Source organism: Sander vitreus, chromosome 15 (genome assembly GCF_031162955.1).
Source record: "Sander vitreus isolate 19-12246 chromosome 15, sanVit1, whole genome shotgun sequence".
NCBI classification, from domain to species: Eukaryota; Metazoa; Chordata; class Actinopteri; order Perciformes; family Percidae; genus Sander; species Sander vitreus.
The window spans coordinates 4,280,253-4,294,174 of record NC_135869.1 but is presented as its reverse complement, the minus strand read 5'-3'; positions in this window follow the sequence as shown (position 1 = coordinate 4,294,174).

Here is a 13,922-nt window from a genome sequence, read left to right as displayed (position 1 = left end):
CCGGAAAACCCAGAGATTCAAAGCTGGCTTCCCTGCTGCCATCGTCTGAGGTGAGTGCTGCTGTAGAAACCGAAAATATACTCAAAAGCAACCCTTTTGAAAGGGAATGTTGTAGTGACTCATTATAATCCAAAGACCTCATTATTAACAGTTTAATAGGGAATATGTCTTTGGTACAAAGTAGTTCAAGTTAAATGAGCTTCTGTCAAGTAAAAAGAATTATAAAAAGTCCATCTTTACAAGCCAGCCCCATCAGTTGATTAACATTTTGTTGTTGCATATTTCATCTAACGAAATGTTAAAAATAAAAATAAATCCGCGTGGTATGTGACTGCAGGTTTATGGAATCCTTCCTGTGGATAACATGATGAGGAAAATCTGCATTCTAGTGGCCCTGTTGCTGCTCTTTCCTGCTCCTGGGGTGTCAAACCTGAGACCTAGCAACTTCATACAAATGAATTACATTTCCTTGTCGCCCTGGAAACAGGCACAGGCCTTCTGCAGAAGTCAGAACTTAGACCTGGTCACCATCAACAGTGAAAAAGAGAATCAGAGCTTTTTATATGGCCAGGGATGGATCGGTCTGAACCGAGAGAATTCAACCTCTAAGTGGAAATGGTCCAGAAGAGGCGAGATAGCCGACTTCACCAACTGGAATATCGGTAAGCAGGGCTAGAACGTAATAGGGGTGGGGAGTACGGTGTTCATTTTAGGACATCCTCAGATCTCAGACTCAGGTGTCAGACTCAAACGAAACGGCCTCAGAGTCGGAAAAACCTCTCTCATCCTCAGAAATAAAGTCGTCAGAAAAACCTCTGTCAGCCTCAGAAAAAACCTTTTCAGAAAGCAAGTTGTCAGAGGTAACGTTGCCCAGATGAGGGAGCTGTTGACTAGCTCTCTGAATTAGCTAAAGTAGCTAGCAGCTTTTACAGTGAATACACGGCAGTGAAGGAAAGAAATCCAAACTTCATATCAATATTTTGTAAAGCTTACTGAGGTCATATGATCCAACAACTTTTTTTTGTTTGTACATTCAGATATGGAAAACATGTATTGTTTAATATTGGAAACCAGCTCCAAAAAGCTTGGCTTCTTTTTCAAAAACGTTGACTTTGAAATTTGGTTCAAATAATTATTAAATGTATCGCATAATACTCTGAATAAAACTTTCTATCATATTGAGTGAATCCAAACAATACATTTTCCCAAAGTAATGTGAATTACTGAGGAGGGTAAATATGAACAGCAATAAAATGTGACAATAAATGTACCAGTGTTTCATTTAGTTCTCCACTAAAAGTACAGCTGATATCAATGTCTTTTTTCATTTTCTGCAGGTAATGGTTAGTTGGGTAAAATCTGTGGAACATTTTGAAAGAGATCTCTTTAACTTTGTTGGTTAAAAAAAAACTTGTGTGGCAACACAAGCCAAACCTTTTCCCAACAAGTCTCTTCAACATATCAAGACCAGGACGATAAAGCAGCGGGTGTACTCTTAACGTCTTGTTGAAAGAAGACGTGACGAGTTGCCTTATTCTTTATTTATTTTTATTTATTTTGGTCTTGCCAATATACCAAGAAACTTTGGAGCAGATTGTCACATTGTATTACTGTTCATATTTACCCTCCTCAGTAATTCACATTACTTTGGGAAAATGTATTGTTTGGATTCACTCAATATGATAGAAAGTTTTATTCAGAGTGTTATGCGATACATTTAATAATTATTTGAACCAAATTTTATTTACACAAGTCAACGTTTTTGAAAAAGAAGCCAAGCTTTTTGGAGCTGGTTTCCAATATTAAACAATACATGTTTTCCATATCTGAACGTACAAACAAAAAAAATTGTTGGATCATATGACCTCAGTAAGCTTTACAAAATTTTTGTTATGTTTTGTTTTTCCTTTAGTAACCCCCTGGCTCGTTTATGAACATAGACTGTTGTTTTCTGCTATATATCCACTCCTTTCAATAAAGCTTGATTAAAAAAAAGAAAGGAAAAAATCACGAACTTCCGTGTATTCACTGTAAAAGCTGCTAGCTACTTTAGCTAATTCAGAGAGCTAGTCAACAGCTCCCTTATCCCTTATAACAGCTAACGTTACCTCTGACAACTTGCTTTCTGAAAAAGGTTTTTTCTGAGGCTGACAGAGGTTTTTCTGACCACTTTATTTCTGAGGATGACAGAGGTTTTTCCGACTCTGAGGCCGTTTCGTTTGAGTCTGACACCTGAGTCTGAGATCTGAGGATGTCCTAAAATGAACACCGTAGGGGAGTAAAATCGAAAATCCTATGTATCGTGATTTTTTTGGGTCATGATTTCAGAACCGATTCTTTTTTTCTTAGAATCGTGATTTTTTTTTCTTCTTCTTTTTCAAACCAATGATTGACCTAAATCTTTCCCGTTTATACGGTACCGCCGTCGGCGACTACATCGTCTCCGTTTCCAGCTAAACGGAGCGAAAGCAGAAAATGCAGAAAATCCATCTGATGTTCTTTGTCACAACTGAAATAAATGTCAGACTGACTGACATGTGATGTGCATCCTTCTTAGAAATGCCTCATGATCTGTTGTCTCTAGAAGTGTATTATACAACTTTTGTTTTTGTTAAAGAAGGAAAAGAAAATCGCAACACTCGATACTATTGAATCGCAATGATTGAAAATCGCGATACAAATCCAAATGGCAGCCATGTATCGTGAAAGAATCGAATCGGGGCAAAAGTAGATCGTCCCAGCCCTTGTTATCAGGCTTTTAGAACAGTAACTAAAAAAATGATTTTAGAAATAATGTCTGATCATTTTCACACAATGGTAATATTTGTGGATTTATATTTATTTATTTGATATACATACCATGATTCAGTACAGGACACATTTTCATGTTGGCACTTGCTTTTGGTACTTGATATCCAAAAACAATGTTCATCACTCGACTCAGCACTATATATGACCACATTAAATCATGTATGCACTTGTGGTGTTTAATGGCTAAATCAATTGTAGCAACTTATATTGAGGGAACGGTTTTGCAATCATTTTCTTAGTCGGGGGGGGGGAAATGTAAAAATGTACATTCTGACTGTTTTTGTTCTGACTAGTACTACTATATTTGTAATGGGAATCCAGTCACTTGCCCCTACTGTACCTACTCTTACTATTCTTGCAGATGAACCAAAAGATGGTAAGAACTGTGCTTTTAAGTACAGGGGTGTACAACAATGGGAGAGCGATCGTTGTGAAAACCTCCACAGTGTGATGTGTGACAACGAGACGCTGGTTCTGGTGAAGGAGAACAAGACGTGGGAGCAGGCATTAAAGCACTGCAGGACTCTGGAGGCGGTGGACTCAAGTAAGCCAGCCACTGTTTACCAGAACTACCGCTATGACCTGGCCACCCTGCTCACTTCAGATGACCACGTCTACGCACGAGAGAAGGCACAAGATGCTACCACTAATGAGGTAGGGCGCTTATCTAGATATGTCCTTCACCGAAAAACGCTCCCAGATGTCGTTTGTACAAGCAAAGAATTTCGACCTATATTTACGTTTCTAGTGACAGCGCCCTCTAGTGGTAATTATGACGGGAGCAAAGCAGGAAGTAATGCGATGAACTAAAGAGCGCCAAAATGTCCACATAATGAGGTAGGTTGGGGTGGCGGATGGTTCAAACAAACACAGGACTGGGTTTGAGTCTTGATTGAAAGTAAAAGTAAAAGGCGATTATTATTTTTTTTTAACTTGGCGAAAGTCATGTTCCGCATCACGTGCATAACAATCAGGAAGTGAAGTAAGGTTTGATTTGAACCCAAACCACAATCTTTTTCTAATCTTAACTAGCAAGTTTTGCTGTCTAAACATAACCAAACGGCAGCCGTGGCAAGTTTTATTTTAACTTTACGAACTTCACGTTCAGCGTCACGTGTAACCCAAAGTGAAGTAACGTCTGATTTAAACCCAAACCCATGGCCGCGGGAACTAGGGGTGCGGAGGGTGCTGCAGCACCCCCTAGCGAAAGGACAAACTACTACAACCATAATAAAAAAAAAAATATATATATATATATATACTTTTAATAAATTGATAATTAATATAAATCTAATTCCTTTCATTACAAATTAAATGTAATACATTTTAAAATCTGGTAAGTAAGAGATAAACACATAATTTGATTAGAATGAGTCTGCTGATTTTGCCAAGAGCAAGGCGTGCTGTGCGCCTCTGACACTCATTCATGAGTGAAGATAGTTGTGGAAACTTTCCCAGCTGGTCAACAGTACAGAAGTTAGCTAACCATGGCACAAAAGCGCATTTTGGATTTCTTTATAAATCAACCACAGGCTAAAAAGCCTAAAAGACTGGAGGCAGAAAACTCAGCAACTGTAACCGAAAGAAGTAGCAGCGGCACCCTCTACACCTGTCACTGCCACAGCGTCCCTGCTAGCAACAGACGACAAGGGAGCTAATCTTGTAAGCCAAGCTAGCAGCAGCAGGGCAGCCGCAGACTGGCTTGCTTCATTTTGATTTGATATAATTCAGTGATGTGTTTTATACCCTTGTGTTTTGTGGCTCCGTTTTTGAGCTTGTAGTAGGCATATTCTGTACCATTGTCGTAGCTGTGTGCCTATATTGTGCGTTAACTGTGCTTATTTTGTTCTGCCTTTGGACTTTATTCTTGTTTGTTTTGTTTTTTTCTCGCTTTTGGAGCGTGTACCTTGTTGTATTACCGAAGCCTTAGTAATGTTTTGACACCACGAAGTGCCTTCGTTTTAATAAATAGAGATATTTTGTCTTCATCTTGACAGTATGGGTATGAAAGAAATTTCGTTTGGTTGAATAGTGATAACGGGATTATTTTCCGGTGTTTCGGGATCAGTAGCCTATGGCTGGCTAATTATTGTCTTAGATAGGCTATTTATAATGAATTGAATATCTATACAGTTCAATAAATGTGATGGATGCAGTTTGGTGTGTGGTGGTTGACTTTGGCTGAAAACTTCACTCTGGAAAATTTGTCAGCACCCCCAATTCAAAATATGTTCCCGCGGCTCTGCCCCAAACCACAACCTTTTCTTAACTAAGTTATTTTGGTGCCTAAACATAACCAAACTGCGACCATTTCACAACGTCAAAGACGTGTTTAAATTTGCGACATTTACGTCTAAGACCGCGCCCAACGTTCTCTGGTTTAAATATACGGTAGTATTCTCGCTACCACTAGGGGCGCTATTATATTAAAACGCTCCTGTGGGTCGCATTAGGGGGTAGGGAACAAACGACCCATATCATTGTATGGTTTGGAGGACCTGTTGTGCATTTGTGTTATTGAGCAACTCCTCCTCTGTGTTTGCATCCCTCTGCTAACTGTTGCTAGGTGTGGACGGGCCTGCGTTACCTGGCTGGCCAGTGGCTGTGGGTGGGAGGAGAACAAGTGCAGTACCAGAATATTAAAAGTTGCCAGACTCCAACAAGCTGTGGCATCCTGGTGGAGAACGGCACCACACAGTTTGAGACAATGGACTGCATGTGGAAAAGGAACTTCATCTGTTACAAGAAGCGTTGAACATAACTTCTCCAATGAATGTTATTCTTTAAGAAAGTCTACTTCTTCCTTCCCAGTTTTAATTCTGTGATTACTGTAAGTTTTCACAACAACATCATCTTTTATTAGGGGCAAAAGGTCAGGGTTAGGGTTTCAGAAATCATGTCATCAGTAAAAAAAATAAAAAATAATAATAATTAAGAATGTATACATTTACATACAGTTAGAATGGGGCATATATTTATATTCTGTTTTATTCTCCCCATGAGTTTGCTGGGTTTACCTTTTGTACTGCACGTGGAACAAAAACATTACAGCTGTAAATTAATAAATAAAATCCAAAATGAAATACATTTGGAAAGTCATGCTGTGACATTATATTTCAATTTATTTTATAATTTGAAATGTAAGTATAGTTTCATAAATATTCCATAAGCACATGTAATCATTTTGTTAGTAAGCATTATGTACCTAAATCATAATTGGTCCAACATGATCAACCTTCCCTTTGTGTCAGAGCTGTGTGACTTTAGGGCATGTGGAACCATATGGTAATGTTCCAACATGGCCGCCAGGGGATGCTATGATGCTTCAGCAAATCATCCATCAGTGGGATGAGACACACTTTACTTGGTTCAGACTGCCAACTCCTCCATGGAGATTTCATCCCCTGCAGTTTAGAGACACTACTTTTCTGTTTGCCTGCAGGGAATAAAATCCTCTCAGATCACTGCAGAACACAATGGACTTAACCTTTAACCACCATGTGTTATTTACTCTGAGGAGAGAACATGTGTGCTTGTATACAATGCAGGGGTGGGTTTCAAAACCTTTGAATGGGGCCAGACTGGGGCTCAGTTTGGAGAAGGGGCCTCATCTGGTAAATGAGTAAAAATGTGTTCAGACTTACATTCAACAAATTATCATTTAACAAAGTTTTAAACTTTCTTTCGTCATTTGTCTTTGCAGTCATTTTGCTTCTTTTTGTAGTCGTTTTACAGTATTTCTCTTTGTAGTAGTTTTGTTTGTCTTTGTAATTGCTTTATTTCTCTCTAATTTTAACGTCTCTTTTAGTCATTTTGCATCTCTTTGTAGTCCTTTTATGTCTCATTGTAGTCGTTTTCTTTCTCTTTGTGATCATTTGTGTCTCCTTATGGTCATTTTTTCGTCTCTTTGTAGTCATTTTGTTATTCTTTGTAGTCGTTTTGCATCCCTCTGTGATATTTTTGTTTCTATTTGTAGTCATTTTGTGTCTCTTGTGGTCGTTTTGTTTCTCTTTTTACTCATTTTGCGTCTCTTTGTAGTCATTTTGTGTCTTTGTGTATAGTCATTTTGTGTCTCTCTGTAGTCATTTTGTTTCTCTTTGTAGTCATTTTGTGTCTCTTTTGTAGTCATTTTGTTTCTCTTCGTAGTCATTTTGTGTCTCTTTGTAGTCATTTTGTGTCTTTTTGTAGTCATTTTGTCTCTTTGTAGTTGTTTGATTGACTTTCCAACAACACATTTTAATACAGAGGTTTTGATACTAATAAGCCAACTACCTATTACCTTCTGACTCTGGTTGGGGCCTGTAGGACTTGTGGCCATCCTTCTGGTCCTGACTCTGCCTGAATCTGGGAATTTTCCACAAATCTCTGGAGATAAGCGTGCTTTTCTACCACATCTGAGCCCTATATCCGCAATAGTATTACCTGGAGACCTCTAAATAAGTCCTAAATATTGCATTGGCTTAACTAAAGATGTTATTTCAGCGTCTTAGATAGCAAGGTCTTATAAATGAAGACATGGGTATAACAATGCCTTCTAGATGCCAACGATGACCATTCAACCTTTTCATACAACTCAGTGGTAAGTGTGATGGCTATCTTGTATAATGACTCGAATGGCACCGTATGGTGGATTGTATAGTATTTTCTGTGTTTTCAAAGGAGAAACAAAGCTCTGTTTCGATTTAAGAATCCATTTTGAATTCTGAGCAAGACATTGAACTTGAGTTTTGTGGGCCAATCTTTTGTCTAACTAAATTCCTAAGTATTTATAATGCTGTACTGTATCACTAAGATCTCCATAGAGCATGGATAGGATTAATGGTCCCACTCTTGTGAAGTGCAAGTGGAGAAAAGAGTAAAATACATGATCCTGAAAAGCAACTAAGAAACTGTGTGTGTGTGTGTGTGTGTGTGTGTGTGTGTGTGTGTGTGTGTGTGTGTGTGTGCGCACGCGCATTTGCCTACTTTGGTTTTGATGTAGAATAAAGCTAGAAAGACATAGTTAAGAGTTAAAACTCAGCCATGTGCGGAAAACCACGATACTGAAAGTAGACTTCCCTGTGGGTGTGATTACTGCAACATAGAATTACATGAGACTGGTCTGGTGTTGGATGGCTTTAGATGGCTGAGGTCAACAACACATCCAGTTAAAACATTGCCGAGCTTCAGCCAAGTGACCTGATTGGTCAGAGTGTGACCCACGCCATGCTGGGAGCTCCCATAATGCAAGGCTAGTTTGCCAACTCTGCTGCTTTCTGCTTCACGGCTGGAGAAAACAGTACACGTGGAAAACCAATGGGTGTATGTATAATGATCCACTAGAGGGAGCTGTACAATGAGAGTGACTGAGAGAGATCCAGCTGCAAGACCCATCTTTAAAGATACACCCACTCAGAGACATGCCCACTTGACATGGAATGTAACTAACTGCATTTACTTAAGTATGGTACTTAAGTACAAATTTGAGGTACTTATACCTGTACTTGTGCCACTTTCTACTTCTACTCTACTTCTACACTGCTACATTTCAGAGGGAATTATTGTATTTTTTACTCCACTGCATTAAAGGTCTAGTGCATAACTTTATGAATGTCCGTTACATTCAAGCCATTGCCAAATGAGTTGCTACAAAGCTAATTAAGACTGTCAGCTCCACACAACTCTCTCTGGATTTTTCAGTATGGCTATGTTCAGAAGACTGTGGCGTCCGGTGACTTTCGCACGCAGAAGCTCGAGTGAAGATAATTACCTCTTCTGAAGAGTCCATGTTTTTCTGTCCTCCTTGGCTAAAACAAACTGCGTGGAGGAGGGTTGGGAAGGAGGGGGGGGAGGCTTGTCATGTGGATGCAACAACAGTTTTGTTGTCATTACTTTTGAATTCCTCATGGGGGAGACAGAAACTACGCACTATAGCTTTAATCTGACAGCTTTAGTTACTTCACAAATTAGGCTTTTGCACACAGTTTATCAAATCTGATGTTTTATTATAAATGAAACTAGCCAACAGTATAACGGCCTACAAGTCCAGCTGAAATGATTAGACCATTAAAACACACAACAGTTTGGATCGTTTCCAGTTTCTAAAATGGGAGGATTTTTCTGCATTGATTACTTTTACTTTTAATACGTAACGTACATTTTCCTGATGATACTTACAGACTTATACTTAAGAAACATCTTCAATGCAGGACTTTAACTTGTGACAGAGTATTTTCTACAGTGTGGTATTAGTACTTTTACTTAAGTAAAGGATCTGAATACTTCTTCCGCCACTGCCAAACACACAATAGAAATCCCAGCCATGAAACATATCACAACACAAATGGCTTGTAATAATTAAAGAATAAAAGAAATTATTTTGTAAGAAACTAACATTCATGCATGTACAAAGCAAGAATAAAAAATAAAGACAAAGAAACTATGCCAATAAAAAGCAAGGAGAACAATTTTCTTTTTAAACCTCCTGTTGAAAAATGTTGCTCTGGTGATTTGCCCCACAAATATGGATGAGTGTAACTTCATGAAGCTCCAAAAAGGAACAGGAAGCAAACCAGTTCCAGATGATCTGGTCTGGGGAATTACATAGCTTACAAACCTCAGACCCATTAATAATGCTAAATTGTTTATCATTCTTGCAAAAAAATACTGTATACTGTATATGTTCATTCATGACCAATGATCAGGCTTCATGTAAGGAAGACATCAATATAGGACTTGGCTAGAATTCATTACGGAGATATCATTTTGACTTCTTTTTTTTATAATGTTGTTAGAGCAAAACATAGAGGCCTTGACATTCATGCTTTTTTAAACAATATGTATGTGAAAAAGTAAATAATACTACAAAAGGGTAAAATATATTTGTCAGGGCAGGGTGTCCTGGTAGCGTAGTCTTTAAGACGTGTTATTCCAGCTGTCTCCCCTTGATGCCTGTCCACATTCACTATCAGTGAAGGCTAAAATGGCTAAAACATGTAGGTCACTAGAGGGGGATGCCCGATCTCCTCTCCTCTATATTTGCTAGTTATGAAAGTCATAACCAGTCAGATAAAGAATGCCGATTTTATGCGGACCTTGTTAAAGGGCAATGTAGCACCGCACTTCCATACAAGGCCAATTACAGCCTTAAAAGTTATCAACAGTGTTGTACTGTAACAAAGTACAAATACTTCGCTACTATACTTAAAGTGATGGTTCGGAGTAATTTCACCCTAGGCTGCTTTGCACCTTGACCTCGAGCCAAACAACCCCCCATAAGCTTTTTTCCCTTGTAACGTTGGTCGAGTTAGCGTTATCAGCTGGTTAGCTTAGTGCAGGCGCTAATGGATCCACGTTTGTATCTCGTAAATTACCCCACTAATAATGCCCGGAATGATACCAAACTTCTACAGTAGTACAAATAGTTTCTGTACTTATAAAACGAGGCATTAGAAAGTTTGTAACTACACCAGAAGTATATTTAAATAACACTTGCCTGATGGAAGCTCCTCTCGGCTGCTACCGTGCGAGATCCCGCAAGATCACACACAGAGCACAACTTCCTTGTGTGCGTTTTTTCCTGTGTTCCTGTTTCCCTTGGATTTTGACTACTGCCTGGTTTTGGATTTCCCTTTGTGTGTCACTTCTGGGACACTGTCACCTGTAAGTTTTATTAGGATTCTAATAAAACCATTCAACTTTACTCACCTGAGTCGTGCATTTGTGGGTCCATCTCCTGGTGTGCTTGTCAGCGTGTACATGTTCCGTAAATTAGTGTCAAATAGAATAACTGGTGTTATTCCCACAACGATTTGTAAAGAACTGAACAAAAACAGGGACCTCAGCTGAGAGACACTGGAGTGAGCCGGCCTTTTCGGGGCGCGGGCAAGAAGTAGCGGGGTGAGTCACAAACGCAGCACAACCACTCTCAGACGTAGGGAAGAGTCACACTCACCCGAATAAAGAGCAGATGAAGCCACCGTGTCTTGAGAAGCTTGCGGTTTATTGTTGACTGTAGGCTTAACGTAGGCTCACTGTATTCCGGACACTTCCGACGCATCACGGTATTCCGCACGCTTGGCTTTTTTCCCCTGCAAATTCAATAAATAAATACTTAATTTTATGGGCAATATATACATACATATGTCATCCTTGTCTCCTCTTCCGACTCTGACCAACCTCCAGTTTCCAGAGCCAACCGTTGAGGAGAAATCAACGTGAGTTTACAAAGTGCGCCCATGAGCGTTCAGAAAATGGCGAGGGGAGGGTTTTCGCCCAGGACGACACGCAGAAGGGAAAGACTCTAAGATCGCAAAGTACTGGTTCAAATGACAGAAGCGTTCTTAAGGCCTCATCGAATATTTATGAGTTAGTTTTTGCAAATATTTAAACTTTTTAAAGGGATACACACATTTACAAAGGCATTTTGTCCGACGTGAAATTCCCGGCCTTCCGGAATACCGTGAGCCCTCTCGGTAATCCGGACACCGTGTCTACGGACAGTTTTTTCAAGATTTCTTCTGAATGATTTGCCCAAAATGTGCGAAGTGTCCGGAATACAGTGAGTCTACGTTACTTTAGTTATTATTCATCACGTAAACGAGTGTTAAAAACCATTATATATATGTTTTTTGTTGCTTTGTATGTAAAAGTTGTGAAATTCTCTTTACTTACTTTCTTCTTTCGACTATGTATGCAAGGTGAGCCAAAAATAATTTAAGGTTCACATGTTAAGATGTTAAGATCACACGCCTGATGTCAGCCTTTGCCCCTCCGCTTACACTCTGTGTGCCGCCGTTCACAAACTCTGTTAGCTTCGGGAAACGGCAACAACCTCCGAGCTAGCAAGCTACACGCTGAAAATGGCAGGTTTTGAAGAAAATTTGGATCATGCAACAAGTCAGGTCTCCTTGGTTCTTTTGGTAAATGATGTAAAGATTTACAAAGAATGTGTTTACGACATTTCCTTTCTAACTGGGACGTTTTGGGACCTATTGGTGGGATTGCTGTGGACAAAAAACACACAGCAATACACTGGTAAGAGCCAATGAGGTTTAATCATGTATCCAGCTAATTTAAATAGCTCACGTTACTGTATTGCGTGAACAGTTCACTTCTTTTGATATTGTGTGGCGTCTTATTCTCTAAACTGCGACCAATGTTACCCCTGTGTGAAATGCTCCTGTGGGCCAAATGAACAAAGGACCTATGCGGTATGTATGTTTTCAAGGACTTGTCGCTTAAGTCGTATGCTTTTATTGTGATGTGGGCACTTGAACTGAACTGTTCTCTGTGTTTAGAATGATCTATTTCTATTATTAATTTGTGTGTCTGGATGTCCTGCACAAATGTTGACATGTATGTAATCCTATATCCACAGCAGCGTGCCTGTCCAGGCTTGTCTCTATGTGTTTGTATAGGCAGAGTTCAAACCAGTGTAACTTAATTAACTCTGCCGCCAGGGTCCTCCCACAACCAAGACGTGGCAGCACATCACCCCAACCCTCATCCACCTTCACTGGCTCCCAATTAAGTCCTGCATCATATATGAAATCCTCCTTCTCACCTACAAATCCCTTCATGCCCTGGCCCCACAGTACCTCTCCGACCTCCTCCATCCATACATCCCATCCCGAAACCTGCGGTCCTCAGACGCTGGCCTGCTCACCATTTCCCACACCGGTCTCTGTACCTTCGGGGACAGAGCCTTTAGTGTTGCAGCCCCATCCCTCTGGAACAGCCTCCCTGCAGATATCCGAAATGCTACATCCCTGGACATATTTAAAAAAAACAGTAATTCTGTAAAGTGTCCTTGGGTTTCATGAAAGGCGCTATATAAATACAAGTTGTTGTTGTTATTAATAATAATAATGGGCCTACAGGTGTATGTATGTGTGTGTGTGTGTGTGTGTGTGTGTGTGTGTGTTAAAGCTTGGGTGGTCATAGAGAGTTGTAGCGTTATACAATAATTGTAACTCCCTCCTGAAGTGAATGAAGCCAGGACAGAAAGGACAAGAAAAAAGAAACACCTTCAGGAAGAAAAGAAGCTCGACGAAAGAGAGGAAAGAAGGGAAAGAGGGGGAACTTGAGGTATGTTGGAGGCAGGCACAGACAGGCTGACTGAGAGAGGCAGGACATAGAGGAAACTAGAGGGAGAGAGAAATGCCTCACTACAAAAAATACAGAAATATGACTCATTCATTATAGCAGTGGGTATTATGTAATGGCACAATGAACATTGACAACTATGCAGTAGCACAAGTAAAGACAATAGAACAATGAATAATGAATTATAACAGTAGCAGTGGCCTTTGAGCAGGACAACTGCAGCAGCTGCAACCACGATCCACGTGCCACCACAATCCAGGGAAATCTGCAGGCCGAGAAAGCCTTCAGGGGAAGAAGTTAAGTTAGTTAGCATGCATTAATGGGACATGAATGCACACATATGGAAAGAGAGAGAGGAGGAGAAAGGCGCTCAGACTCCATTTACATTGCTACGTTTTGGTTTAAAAACGAATATCTTTTGCTATGTTTACACCTCGCATTCACACTGCTCTGGCTTTTCCGAGCCCCTACACCGGAGAAATTTGAAAACACTCCTGACCCGGTTTTGGTTTGGAATCTGCGGGGTTGTGTTGCAGCCTGAACGGCCAGAAACGGAGACCTTTGGCAACACCGACACTGATGCCACAACGTGACATCATGACTTCGCGTAAACATACACGCCGCTTTCTAAAGCCAAGTAGCGTGTTATCTGTACGCATTTTGAGCTATCCGTGTGTATGTCTACGCCGTATACAGCACGTTGCATTTTGAGCAGCTATCCGCGTGTATGTCTACGCCGTATACAGCAGACTGATCTCAATAAATGGCGTATGTATGACATGCCAATTCGTATGCCATTTTGGCGTGTTATCAAGGCGCAGACATAATCGCTTTTCGGATGGTTGGGTTTAGGAAAACGATAACGGGGTTGGGTTTAGGAAATGTGACACGCGAGACCAATCCCCGGTCTCCTGGGTGAAAGTCCTGTGTTGTTTGATCCATCCACCACCCCAACCAACCTCCCTATGCAGATTTTCGGGCTTTCATACTACTCGCTACGGCGTGAATTGACACGCAATCACAAG